This window comes from Peromyscus maniculatus, chromosome 6 (assembly GCF_049852395.1).
Source record: "Peromyscus maniculatus bairdii isolate BWxNUB_F1_BW_parent chromosome 6, HU_Pman_BW_mat_3.1, whole genome shotgun sequence".
NCBI lineage: Eukaryota > Metazoa > Chordata > Mammalia > Rodentia > Cricetidae > Peromyscus > Peromyscus maniculatus.
The window spans coordinates 127,631,998-127,646,256 of NC_134857.1; positions in this window are offsets into that span (position 1 = coordinate 127,631,998).

A 14,259-nucleotide genomic window follows, 5' to 3' on the forward strand; every position below is an offset into this window, starting at 1 on the left:
AGTGCAATGATTATACAGCAGGATTTAAGAATGAAGAAAGAGCTTCTTTAAATTTAGAATCAAGAAAATGGCCATTTTTAAAAATAAATAGGCATTGGAAAAGAGATCATAAATTTTAGACTCACAAGAAGCCAAAGAGGCTGTGGCTGCTCTGGTAAAAACAAATGAGCGCATCGTCTTGGCAGGCCCCCAGGCGGGAAGGGACAGCCAGACGACCTGCACCGAGGCTAGCATTTTAAGAAGCACATTTGGTAAATGCATTCTTCCCCAAGAAAAATAAAGAGACGAAGAGATTGGGATCAGCCGAAACTAGAATTCCTCCAATACTCATAGCAAGCACAAAAATAAAACCAACACATCCTATTTTTCTATGACTTTTTCCACATATCTCTTTTTGAAACATAATTTTTCCTATCTTTTTTACAATCCACAGACACAAGTTACTTCTTAGATTATCTTCTACTGATGTTTTCTAATTTTCTCTTAGAGTGGTGAGACCCAAGAGTTGGGGTAGTTTCCTACTTTGAGAGGTGACTGTAGTCTTTCAGCTCAAAGGCATGAGCAGGTTTGAGAGAGCTGGAGCTGAGTTTGGTCTAAATCCCTTCGCAGCTTCCTCATCATCTAGTTCAATCAAGCACTGGGGTCAGTGCAGAAAGCACAGTGCTCCCAACCCCTAAGGCCTCTGCTAGTGTCCCCTCTGCAAAGTCCTGGCTGGCACTCAAAGGTCGTCTGAGCATGCGGGAACTACTGGATCCTGACACCATTCCTACCTTAGCTGTTAGTGATTGGAGTTTCCAGTGAACAGGCTTATAAACAGGAACTACCAGCTGTCCAAGTGCTAAGTAGATGTTAAAATGACAAAGTGCCAGGAGAGGTTTACTTCACAGGGATACCTGTGACCGGGGCGGTAAAGGGAGGAGGGTGTGCTAGGTTTTCTTGGACTATCTACACCTGTCTATAGATCCACAAGAGTTTGAGTGAGACACTTGGAGTGCAATCACAGATCAATCATGATGTGTAACCTTGGATAATTTATGAATTTCTGATTAAGGGGACCAGCTAGTAATTCTCTAATAGAGTTCTGAGGCCTCAGTCTGACAACACATTACCTAGTGTTGCTCTACATTACCTAGTACCACACATGTCAGGCCATCCATAAATGCTATTTACGACTTTTTCTTAAGTATTTCCAATTTTATAATGTTACCAAAGAGGTAACCTTTAATGCATTCATTATTCTGGTGTGATTTCTCAGAGTTTTTAATTCAGGGTTTGATACATGTTTAAGAAAGACAGCACCCCTCACCTTGCTTGTCTTTGAATGCTGAATATGAATTCTTCAGTTTGCCCCTCCACCAAGTAAGCCCTTAAGCATCTCATATTTCCCTATCGGTTGCTTATTTGCTTCACTGAGCTCATTCAAGATCCAGAAAGACACAGCCCTACATGTGCAGAAACCCTCATGAGTCTAAGGCCAGACAGGTGACAGCTTCAGGCACCAGCCCCTCCTGGGAAGAACCAACTTAGCTTAAAGCAGTTATTATATGTGTCATTTGGAGCCGTTCCTTTGCCCAAGACAAATATGAGATATCAGCCTCAGATTGGGAAATGCAGACACTGATGGATGACAAAGACTCATTCAATTACAATTAGGACCAAACAAACAGCCTTTTAAGATGAAGCTCAAAGTGGAAAGTGGTGGTGGTGGTGGGGGAATCCTGTCCTGCTGTACTGATAGGTTCCTGTTGCTAAATGAGCGTGGCAGCAGACAGGTTACACAGAATGCTGTTGGCAGTCAAGATGACAGTGACATTAGTGGCATTTGGGAAAGAAAACAAATTGGCATCATCAAAATACAGCATACAGCTTATAAATTTATTTCTTTGTTTTTTTCTTTCAGAACTTACATAGCATACATATGTACAGCAACAGCTGAGTGGAGTGTGGTGATGGTGCTGTACAGAATACTTAACAGCCACACATATTTACATAGTTCTGAGCACCAATCGTGCTGTTACATATTGCTTTTTTAAAGAGAGTTCAGCAGAGCGAGAGCCACTAAGGAGTTATAGAGTAATTTGGGGAGTGACCTGAACTCAGTTTGGTCTCTATGACATGGTAGTTTTCCCTTTCTTCATTAGAAAACGGAAACAGTAACACCTACCATAAAAAGTAGTTGCCCTTACTGAGCTCAAAAACAGCAGATCTTGTTGTCTCTTAGCTGCCTGCTACTCTCATTATAAATAGAGTGTGAATATTGGACATCCTTCCTTTTGTCTGCCAGAGAATTTAATGTACCTTAATTTGAGACGTTTACCCTAACCATTCTGAATTATAAATGACTATTGATTTTGTCATCTCCCCTCATCCGCTGACACCTTTTTAAGAGAGGGACTCAATGAATATTTTCTGAAAACATAAATTGGTGCACGGATAACATTAATTAAGCAGTCAAAAGTCAGGCTCCTCTTGCACCTTACCAAACATTATCCACTCTCTGATGCTCAGTTAAAAGATCATCAAAAATATTATCATCTAAATAATTTCTCCTGTGGGCCATCAGGGAAAATCAACTACTAGTATTATTTTGGGTAACTGTGTTGCCTAGTTCCTCCTCACATTATTGTTGACTTAAAACAAACAATATCAGTGCTGAGACTAGAGAGTCCCAGGGTTTTCATGAATAATTGCTGCATTTATGCACATATGTCTCAATTTCATATTTAAATGTTAATATATCTTTATCCATAAAGTATTCATAAAATCCAAGTGTTATATATTGATATTAGAAACATCAAATAATTTGTATTAGAAATATGCAAAATTCTATTTTTGCATAATAAGTTTCCTAAATATTGATGATAGAATGATAATCCACACAAGGACCTATATTCTTGGGGAATAAGCACATAAGACACAGCCTTTGCAAAATTCTACTTGAGCCTAAAGACAATATTTATATATGTCTCCTGGAAAAAAATATCAAGCTGAAAAAGACAGTAAGGATGAATGTAAACAGATAGTATACATAAACTCATACAATGCTAATGTATGTGTTTGGATATAATATGTATGTATATGCATGTATGCCCACAAAGGCACACAAATAGAAATATATTAGATTGTTAAAATGTGTGGCCATGAAGTTAACTCTAGAAAGAGATTATTGCTGGGCCATTTCATTCATTTAACACTACTCTCTCCCCTAGTAAGTACAATGCAGAGTGTAAATGCAGCCACTTGGAAACGGTAATGCCTTCCCTCAGTGAAAAAAGCATTCCTTTCTATTTCCAAAGGGCTGATAAACACTATTCTTAGAAAACCAAGTAACCATAGGCCAAAAATGAAGAGAACTAAAAAAGAACTGAAATATAATTTCATGATGAAAAAATGATACTCCAATTAGTTTCCCTCAGCAAACGTTGTGCCATATTGAAGTGCTTTTTGCTAAACTTCCAGTAGTTTTGTATTGGAGGCCATACATCCCTGTGGATTGTCATCCCCTTTATGGCCCCATCAACCTTTGACCCTATCCTGCATTCACTGCATTGAGAATGAATTGCACTGGCGACGTTTGTATTCCATTTTCTTCCTCTTCGACGTGTGTTATTCAGATGCACTGAACCCATACAATGTTATGAAGTAAAAGCTACCCTTATGACCTGTAAAGATGAATGTCACTTTCTGAGGTATTGAGGAAGGTTTGAGCCCTGGGAGAACATGCTACCCTCCCTAACAGCAATCATGCATCACTGTGATGTTTCAGAAGAAATGATCTTCTCCCCTCTCAAAGAAAAATAGCAGGTATGTGAGGTAGTTGTTTTACTCACAACAAGGTCAGGGAACAAAGCCCTTGGAAACCAAATGAGGAAATTGGGGCAGGAGGATAATTATTTTAGAATCTTTCTGGGAATACGTTAACCAGTCAAGACAGCATTTATTTTAAAGGGTGGCATTATAAATTTGCATGGAAATTTTTCTGAACATTTTTGTCACTTTCAGAGAGATCTATTACAATATGTAGTGCTGAAGGGAACATGTTGACATGTCAGCGAGCTAAAACAAATGTGAAGAAAGAAACTGAAAATAGCTGGCTGTGAAGAAAGCATTAAAAAGTGATGGGTGGCACTCAGCATTATACACTGAGTTTTCTTAGAAGGAATTAGGAAGGTGTGTGTGTGTGTGTGTGTGTGTGTGTGTGTCTGTGTGTGTGTGTCTGTGTGTGTGTGTCTGTGTGATTGTGTCTGTGTATGTTTATAGGTAGATAGGTAGGTAGGTAGGTAGGGAGTGAGTGAGTGAGTGAGTGAGTGAGTGAGTGAGTGAGTGAGTGAGTCTTGAATATCTCAGGCCGGCTTCAAACTCAATGTTCATCCAATAATGATCTTGAACTTCTGATCTTCCACCCTCTACCACATGAGTGCTGAGATTACAGGCATATGCCATTTACCAGGATGGTAGGATGAAATCCAGTACTTCCTTCATGCTAGACAAATATTCCAAGTGAACAACATCCTTGGTGCTAACATCTGCCTATCTTTGCTTTTCTGTTGCCCGTAGGGAGACAAAGGAAGAAACAACAGCTAAACTATTCTTTGCATAGCTTATTCCTGAAAAAGCTCTGTGCTAATAAATGCCACTATAAAATCCCAAAATGATCCCTCTTTCCTTATTGATCTTCAATTGGAATTCTTCTTCATATTTGACATTAGGAAGCCTTTTTCTGAGCCATGTGAGGTTCAACTGCCTTTTCTGTTCTAGTGGTTCCTTAAACATGCGTTTTCTGGGAAAAATTCACTGGATTGTGGTGAAGCAAGAATTTTAGAAGGTAATTTTATTCAATTTAGATGGCTTTGTTTAATTCTGTTATTTTGCTTTCTAGCTCGATATGCTAGAAGCCTTTCCTCTTAAAATAATGCTAACACTATATGTTCATTTTCATTGTGCTGCCTATAATTTCACTAGACTACAATATCTAAAATAATCTGGACCACCATATGCAGCCATGCAAGACATTTCTTCCCAACCTCCAATAAAGTCAATGAATCAAGCAGTTATCTACACATTTCTTTTATAAAGAAAATATACTATGCTTTACCCTGTAGTACAAAGGAGTAACTTGTAGTGCTTATGATTTTAACAATGAGTGTTACACACATCCCTTCTCTTTTAAAAAATCCTCATTTTGATAGTTTTGATAAGGAAATGTGAGAACATCCATAAATTTTTAAAAATAGTAATTTTATTACCATATAATGATCCACAATAATATGGGTCATATTAGTCATTACTACTAGTAGCATGTACCAGGCTTAAGTACTCTGTACCTTTTAGATCAATGATGAGAGGTAAAAGAGATAATGCATGTGAAATGTGTGCTAAAGCTGAGGGAGTTATTTATCTGTGAAGATTTTAATTATCGTAGCACAGCCATACAAACTACAGGAAAAACTGTGGCAGAATTTTAAAGTCACAGTGCACATGACAGCTGGCACATTCTCATCTGCTGGGCTGAATTGGTTCTGGCTGAGCCTCTAGATCAGGATGCAATGTGCTTTTGTTCTCAGACACGAGTCTTTATTCTCATTGCCCCTCTTTCAGCCCTTCACCAAAGCAGAAATCTTATTCAGTGCTCTATACCTTAGTACATATGCCCTGAATGTTAGTGAGAATGACTGATATTAATCAGTATCTGAAATATCATTGTAAAAATCTGCATGGCAAAAGGAAATGTGGGACCAAGGGACCCAGCTTGGGTCAGTAACTTCCCTGAGGAGGTGACATTTGAACTCAGATTAATAGCATGATTAGAATTTAATGAAGTATTCCCTGCAAGGATAATGGTTGGGTTCAGGAGCCAGGAGAATGCATGATGGAATAAAGGAATTGAAGTCCAGCCTGGCCATAGCACACTTAGAAGATGGAGAACTATGTCAGGATAGGGTAAAAAAGTAAATTATTCCATCAGTACTGTGGAACAAATTGATATGTGTTCACAAACAGATATAAATATTTAATCTTTGACAAATAATAATTTTAACTAGAGTACTAAACTCAAAGAAATTTCTAGAAAGAAATTTGGATAACATAAATAGATGTGTGTGAGAGTGTGTATGTGTGTGTATGTGATATCATTTCTGCTTTAGCAAATAGAATAAATAGCAAAAAGAAGTAAAACTCAAAGACACAGAAATATCCTCTGACATAAATCATTGAAGAACTGAAAAGATAGGCTTTCTTAGCACAGTGATACTTTCAGAGAAAATAAAATTACAAAGGTAAATTGTGCAACATCAAAAATTGCAATGTAGTTTTTGCAAAAAAATTAACCTGGAATTCTGTTTAAATGGTATTTTTATTCAATTAAATTGTAAAGCATATTAAAAGAATATATATAGACAGCTTTACACATATATTAATGATGTCCCAATCTCCAGAACACACACATAAAAAGTTACTCTTATGGGTATTTTGTATAGCTATATAGGAAGAATAAGACACTAATAAAGAGGGATTAGAAACAGCTCAGCACTGAAAATGAGCTATTTTCACATTGAATGACAGGGAAAGTATAAGAAATTCAAACTCAGATATATCATGTCAAAGCACCAGGACTCCGGAAATACACCAACTATGCTGAAAATTACTAGAGGAGAAAAATAGTTTATCTATAGAAGAACAAACATCAGATAGATAGACATCAACAATAACAATGCCAGAAAGCAAGTAGAGTCAAATTAACTATCATTGTAGAATTCTATGAAAGAATCACTCATAATTGAGAATGAAATAAAGATATTTGCACTAAAACAAGATCTAAAATTCCCTGTCCCTCAAAGACCCTCACTGAAGGGAACAGTCACAGAGAAATGAGAGACATGTAAGACATATGGAACAACAAGAAAAGTAAGGTACACTTATTAGTCAACTTAACTAAAGCCATGTAAATAAGTAGTCAAAATCATTTGGGAAAGGCAAAAAGAAGGCAATCAGTTAACCCAACAGAAAAAGCAAGTTTTGTGGAGATAATGATTTGCTTGATTTCATGAAGTTAATTTGAAACACTAAAGGTTAGAGGTACTTTTCCAATAAGAACTCTTATTATTCTTGAGCAATTATTTTATTTACATCACTTCCTCCCCACACTTCCCCTTCCAAGTTCCTTTCCTACCCCCTCTACTCTCCGTCAGCTTTATGACCTCTTCATTAACTATTACTAGTACATATGTTTGCATATAACTACATACGTATGTATAAGTGTATCCTGCTGAGGCCGTTTAGCCTTGCTTGTATGGATATATGTTCAGAGGTGACTACTTGGGATTGGATAACCTATCAAGGGGAGTTGTCTTTGGAGAAGACTGATTCTCCCTCTTTTAGCAGCCATTATTTGATAGTAGCTTTTTAATTATGTGTATTTGTCTGCTTGTGGGTACGTGCACAGGTGCCCATAGTTGCCAGGAGAGGGTGTGGAATTTATAGGATGTCATGAATCACCAACACAAGGCTGAGAAACAACCCTCATCCTCCCCACCACAAGCCAAACCTCTTAATCATTGAAGAAACATCTCTTTAGCCTTCAAATAATATCTTTAAAACTTCAAAACCAAAAAGCTGAAAAACAGAGTAGGCATTTGATTAATAGAATTTGATTTGTCTACTTAAGGCAGAACAGATAGTATAAAAGAGAAAACAATCAAAATAGAAAATAATATTAGGATGACAGTGGTAATTCAAAATATGTCAAGAACCTCAGCAATAGAAATGTCTACATCTATTTGTAAACAGGAATCTGATGACTAGATGGGCCTAAAAGAACAATAATAGAACTGGATTCATTTATGAGAAATGTAGATATTTAAGAAAACAGAAATGTTTACAACAAAGCCGTGGGCAAATGGACGTGTGACAATCAGGTGATACAGTAACACACTTTAAACTTGATCACTAAATTGTAGATGGTTACTAATAGAGACAGTTATTTTATGAGAGAGAATTGACAGGAAGTGACTAAATCCTAGTACAATATATGCTTAAACATATAAATTAAAGGTACACTAAATAGCAGAATTATAAAGGAAAACTTTAAAATAAATAATTCTTACATTGAATTTATAAGAAAGCTCTTTAAAATTCACACAATTATGGAAACTTTTATTAAGACTTTTATAAACAAGCCTTCTCTTTTCTGATCTTCAGTTCTCTTACTTAACATATTTTCTAGTTTTGTCCATTATCCTCCACATATATAATCTCATTTTTCTTTACAGATAAATGAAATTTTTTTGTAGGGATGGGGAGGTGTAGTGGGCTTCTGGTAACTGTTACACCTACAAGGCAGGGCTGAGACCGGAGCCCTCAAGACCTGAGATCCGGCTCTTTTAGTTCCAGGATCCTGGACACTGGAGGTAGACCAAGCAGAGTTCTCCAGAGAACACTGCTGGACTGCATTTCACCTCTCTCAGACCCTGTAACCTATGCCTTTACTTGTAAGTCACGCCACAAAATAAATCTCCCTTTTAACTACGTGGAATTGTCTTAATAATTCAAGCACTATCTGGTGCTCATGTGAGGAAAATTCCAAAGGCCTGGCTGGCTCCCACCTTCAACCTCGTCTGTGGCTGCTGTGGCATGCTTTCCACACTTCCCTGTCTCTTCTTTCCTGCCTCTTTTAAAATCCCCCATCCTCCTGGAGACCAAACACTTACCCATTGGTGTCAGAAGTGGGAGCCCCACCCCTTAGGCTTGCCAGTTACCGGAAGCCTCAATGGGGGTAGTACTTCTGGGTCAAAGCTGGAACAGCTACCCACTACAGGGAGATTGCTCAGAACCTAGACTCCCTGCTTTGCAAACCCGACTACGGGCGTTTTGATGTGATGTGAAAGGGCTGGGGGGGTGACACTTACCTGTCACTCCAGCACCAGAAGGCAGAAATGGGATTCCTATGGCTGGGGTAATGATCCCTATAAGCTGGATAGCGAGGCAAGCCTACCTCCAAAGCCCTGTGTTTGATTGAAAGACTAGGACTCAAAGAATATGGCGATAGAGCACTTGAGGGAGATGCTTACATACATCCACAGGGATGCACATGTGCATTTGTACCCACAACCATGTGTCCAAACGCATGCCAATGTTCATCCACAATCATACAAACATGTATCCATACATGCATGAACATCATGCACATATACATATGAAAATAAGAAATAAATAAAATAAGAAAGAGTAAAATAAATTCTATTGTGTGCAGGTACATTTTCATTAGCCATTTGTCTGTTGATGACTGTCTAAGCTGACACCATTTTCTAGCTATTGTGAGCAGAGCAGAAGTTCACATGGGTATACAAGTATCTGCAGTAAGACTTAAAGTCCTTTAGGTATATACCCAGGAGTGGTTCACACTGAAATTCTGTTTTTGGTTTTATGAGAAACCTCCACACTGAGTTCCATAGTGGCTGCAGCAACCAGTTTACACTCCCAAAACAACACTGGGTCTTTTCTCAGATCCTTCCCAGCATTTGGTGCCATTTGTTTTGTTTGTTTGTTTGTTTGTTTGTTTGTTTGTTTGGCTGGTTGGCTGGTTGGTTAGCTGGTTGGTTGGTTTTTGTTTTACTTTTGATGACAGAAGTTCTAATTAAGATAAGGTGGAACCTCAAAGTAATCTCAAATTGCATTTTCTTGATTGCTAAATGTTTTGATCATCTTTTAAAATATTTTTTTGTCATTTGTTTCTCCCTTTGCCAACTCTGTGTATGGGTTAGCCCAATTTTTTTAAAAGTTGGTTGTTTCCTCATTATGTAGTTTTCTTCTAGACCGAAAACAAGAATTGTCTCTGATAACTAGACATATTTTCTAGTACCTCAATCTTTATTTAAAAAAATCCATTTTAAAGAATCAATAAGTTATAAACATAATAAACTTCATTAATTTTTTTAAAAAATGTGTACAAATATATGATAATACTTGTATTTGATTTGCAAATTTGAAAACAAATTATGAATAACTCAGGAGAAAAATTGGCAACGAATATCATCAGACAATTTTAAAGGGACCACTTGTGTGAACATGAATCACAGTTAGGGTTGTTTATGCAAAGGAGAAATACACATTTAAATGAAGTGAAAGATCCTATCCATCAAATTGCTCCAAAATAACTACTTATGTTAGATGCTGGAGACTAAACACAGCATCAGTAAATTTCATAGTATACAAACACAGGTAGTTAGAACAACTATCTTTGAGAAACATTGTCCCTATCTGCAAAAGTTAAGATATCTTATGGCTTCACAAGTCAATTTTGACTTGTAAAATCCAGGACTTATAAACTGTGGCTTTCAAAACATTTTGACATTCATGCAAAGATAAACAAACAATGTAAAAATGACTCCAAATTGCAAATCAGAACATACTTACAGTTGAGATAAAATTTTACAAGTGAGCTCCTCAGTCTTCTGTATCACACTTGAGAGAATCTTATTATTCTGAGCTGCTCTGATCTATCCTGTCCAGTTCTATTCTACTTCACTCCACTTTACCTCAATCAATCAATCAATTCTACTCTGGTCACAGACCATTCAACTGATGACATGACATGGATGTGTCTCTCAATTTGAAAGTCATCCTGTTATAGACATTCCCACACATATTCACAGTTGTCCACAGTGTTGTTTATTGAAGCTCTGTTGGCAAGGATGAAATATTGTCAACATTCTAAATGTCATCAAGCCAAAGAACCCATAGACAAGTAATTCATATTCATAGACTAGTGCTCCCTGGGACAGTTAAGCCATCCTTATACGTCTGGGACAGATTCTGCCCCATCCTGTTTTGCTAGTGTCCCATCTGGTTACTACAACCTCTACTGGAGTGTGGCAAGGATTGAATGAAAACTTAACAAGCCTATTCATAGGCATGCGAATGACCAAAACAAAAGGAAAAGACTCCATCCACAAATGCTCCTATTGCTTGGCTAGGTGTTAGTTTTCGGCATCATAGCATTAGTGATGTCTAATTTGTTTTTTGGAAGTTTATTGCTGGGACAATCAACAGTGGAATACATGTGGGTTAGGGAAGCTGGAAGATTCAGGTTCCAGGTTGTCCCTTCCTGGATGTTGTTATCCCTTCCTCTGCCCGGCGGTGTCTGTCGTAAGTCCAACAGGACCTCCTCTTGAGCTGCTTTCTCTGCCGGCCACCCATTAAATACTGACTTGCACTGTCCTAGGTGCAGGGTAGGTCAGAGACTATAGGAAGCCCAGGAACATTTGTGTCCAGGGCCAAGTACAGGGAATCACATGAACCTCTTCTTCAACTCCATCCAGGTGCCGGTACAAAGGTTATAATGTCTTTAGTATGAGCCATCAGCCTAATGTGAAGGACAAACATCCTTCAAACAGCAAACAAAAGCCCATACTGACAAATAAAGACAGCGAATGTGGGAGACAGAGTTTGGTGTTGTCTGCTGTCAGGCTTTTTGAGAAAGGAATCCCACAGCCTTGTGGCTAAGGCTGGCTGAATTATATGACCATCCTGTTCACATTTAATTCTTTCACAGCTCAAAAGAAAGCCATGATAATGTTGTCATCCACATCATAGCCTGATCTGATTTGCATTCTAGAACATTTGCCCTTCAGCTCCTGCTCCTGCTGCGGCTTCTAGCCTCCTTCTCTTCACCAGAATGCAGCGTGTTGACGAGGCCACTCCTTGGATGCTGTCTGCTAGCTATTATAAACATCACGTCTTCTAATCGAAGCTGAATCACTACAAATCAAAAGAAGAAAGAAAAGAGCCATCTCCTGCCACTTGTCCTGTCTTCTTCCTGCTCTGTGTCCACTCCCCCATTCAGGTGTTTCTCTTCTGTTCTGATTGCCCTCCACGTGAGCCCCCGTGGCTGGTGGAGGGTCCTTCTGACACACTGCACCTGGAGTACTTAGCTTACCTCCAGGTGATTACCTTTGCTGATTAGTGTTGTCAATTCCTCTTATCCTTTCAGCAAATTTAGTTGGGTCACCTTGAGGGCACTTCAGTTTTAATTTGAATACCTTTTTTGAACTTGCTTGTAGTCACTGACAGCTGTTCTCACTCAGTTTGCTCTGTGAGATAGATATTCTGCAGGTTTGCTCTTCTTGTCTACCTTCTAAGATATATTGAGTTCAAAAGCACTATCATGAAATTGGACTGAGGGTGGCTTCTGGGGTCACTACAGCTCTCCCTCCCCATAAGGACTGCCAGGGAAGTTGTGTCTAAAGAATGAAGCCTTATTCCATTTGAAGAAATTTCTGAAGAAAGGAGAATTTGTGGCCTCCTACAGTACACATTTTGGGGTGAAAGATCCCTGCCAGGTTATTTTTCCTTATATCTAAACTAAATCTAGCTTAACATTCCTTTTAGGACAGGCAAAGAACAAGGTGTTCATTTAATAGTTGAACTAAGATTTCTTTTTGCTCTGACATGCCCCAAGGTATTTTAGGATTGTTGTTGGATATGTCAGAGAGAAAATAGGTTTTATGTTATTTGGTCTGAATTTCCATTAGGTACCTGTTTGTCTGGACAAACAGGCAGGAATGCCCATCTTTAAATAATGAGCTTGGGGTTACCTGGGGAATTACTTACCAATGAATGTTACCTTCAGCATGAGGAAAAATAGCTGATAAAATCATTACCGAGGCTTATAAAACACCCAGGTGGGCAGTATGTGCAGCTTCAGACTGGATAAATCATGTTCCTCTCATCTCTCTGGGTTTTTTGAAAGAGTTAACAAAATACTGAAGTCTTGAGATGTAGCTGGCATTAAATATTTAGGCATTCAAAAGGCTTTTGATCAAGCCCCTAACCAGAAGACATTTAGGATCCATTGCAGCTTTTTGTAGGACCCAAGAGGTGAGAGGTAAAATTTTGTCTTGTAAAACCTTGATGTAAAAAAAAAGGATAACAATGAAAATGAAAGGCAGAAATAAATGATGTTGTTAGCCAGAAAGGAGGTTAATAGGAAAGTGCATTAGGGAATGGTATTGGAACCAGGATTCCTGTATATGTTAACACCAATCAATGTGGAAATGTTTCTGAATAATGAGGTTGCAAAATGTGTTGGTAACAGAGAATTATTTAGGCTAGTCAATGTGGGGTACATTTAAGTGACTCTACAAGGACCCAATAGAAATTAGATAGTTGAATAATCTGATGTCAGATAAAATTGAGTCAAGACAAGACAATGGACTTTATATTATAAGGAATAATTTAAGCTACTGATGCACACTGATAGATTTTGAATTAACCATAACCTTTCAGGAAAAAAGGTCTGACAGTCATTACATACGTCTCAATAAAGAATCTGGTCACAGCTAAGACGCTAGGAAAAGGCTCCGAAGCACAGAACTGTGATTATGAGATGCATATGAGAAGAGATGAGAAAGGCCAGGATTAGAAAGCAAAAGGAAATATGTTAGAAAAGGGTAAAAAAAAAAATGAAACATTAAAATAAAAAGGCCTATACAGTGCTTCTATTCTCTTACTCATATTACTAAATATCCAAGGAAATTAAATAACCTGAAGTTTAAATGAAAATGAGGGGAAATGCTTATGTAATTCATAGTTAACATTAAGAGTTTCCTGCATGGACTGTCATTGAGCTGGATGCCGACTACTGAGCAAGGTATCAGATGGGTTACAGCTTCACAGGGGTAGGCTGAGATTAAAGCTTCTCCATGAGATCCCATTAGAGACGGTGTGCGAATACGTCCTCTGAAGCTCTTTGCATGGCTTCTCTTGTACTGCTTCTGTCTCTCTCATTGGGTTAGAAATTTCTAAGAAGCAGAGATGTTTTTCCTTAAACAAAACCGTCTCCCTTATTGAGTGTCTAGGGACAGCTTTGCTTCTCAGGGAATAAGTATTTACAGATTTAGATGCTTTGTCAGGAAGAGTACAAAGGGTTAAAGAATGGAAAGGGGTGTTTTCTTACTCAAATCAATATGCCCCCACTATAATTGATATCTGCTTAACACACAGCACAGACATTGGGGGGGGGGATTAAAACAGGAAGGAGGGAAGAAAGAGAGGACACGGGTATTTTCTCATTTCTGACAAGACGCAGTTTAAGGTAATATATTAGTTGCACTTTTGCTGCAGTGATAAAGGGCCACTCACACAGAAAAGACTTTATCAAAGCTTAGGACTTCAGAGGTTTAGAGTCTACAAGAATGGAGACCACATGCCAGGTAGCAGGAGGAGCCTAAAACCGGCTGATCACATTTCATCCACACACAGGGA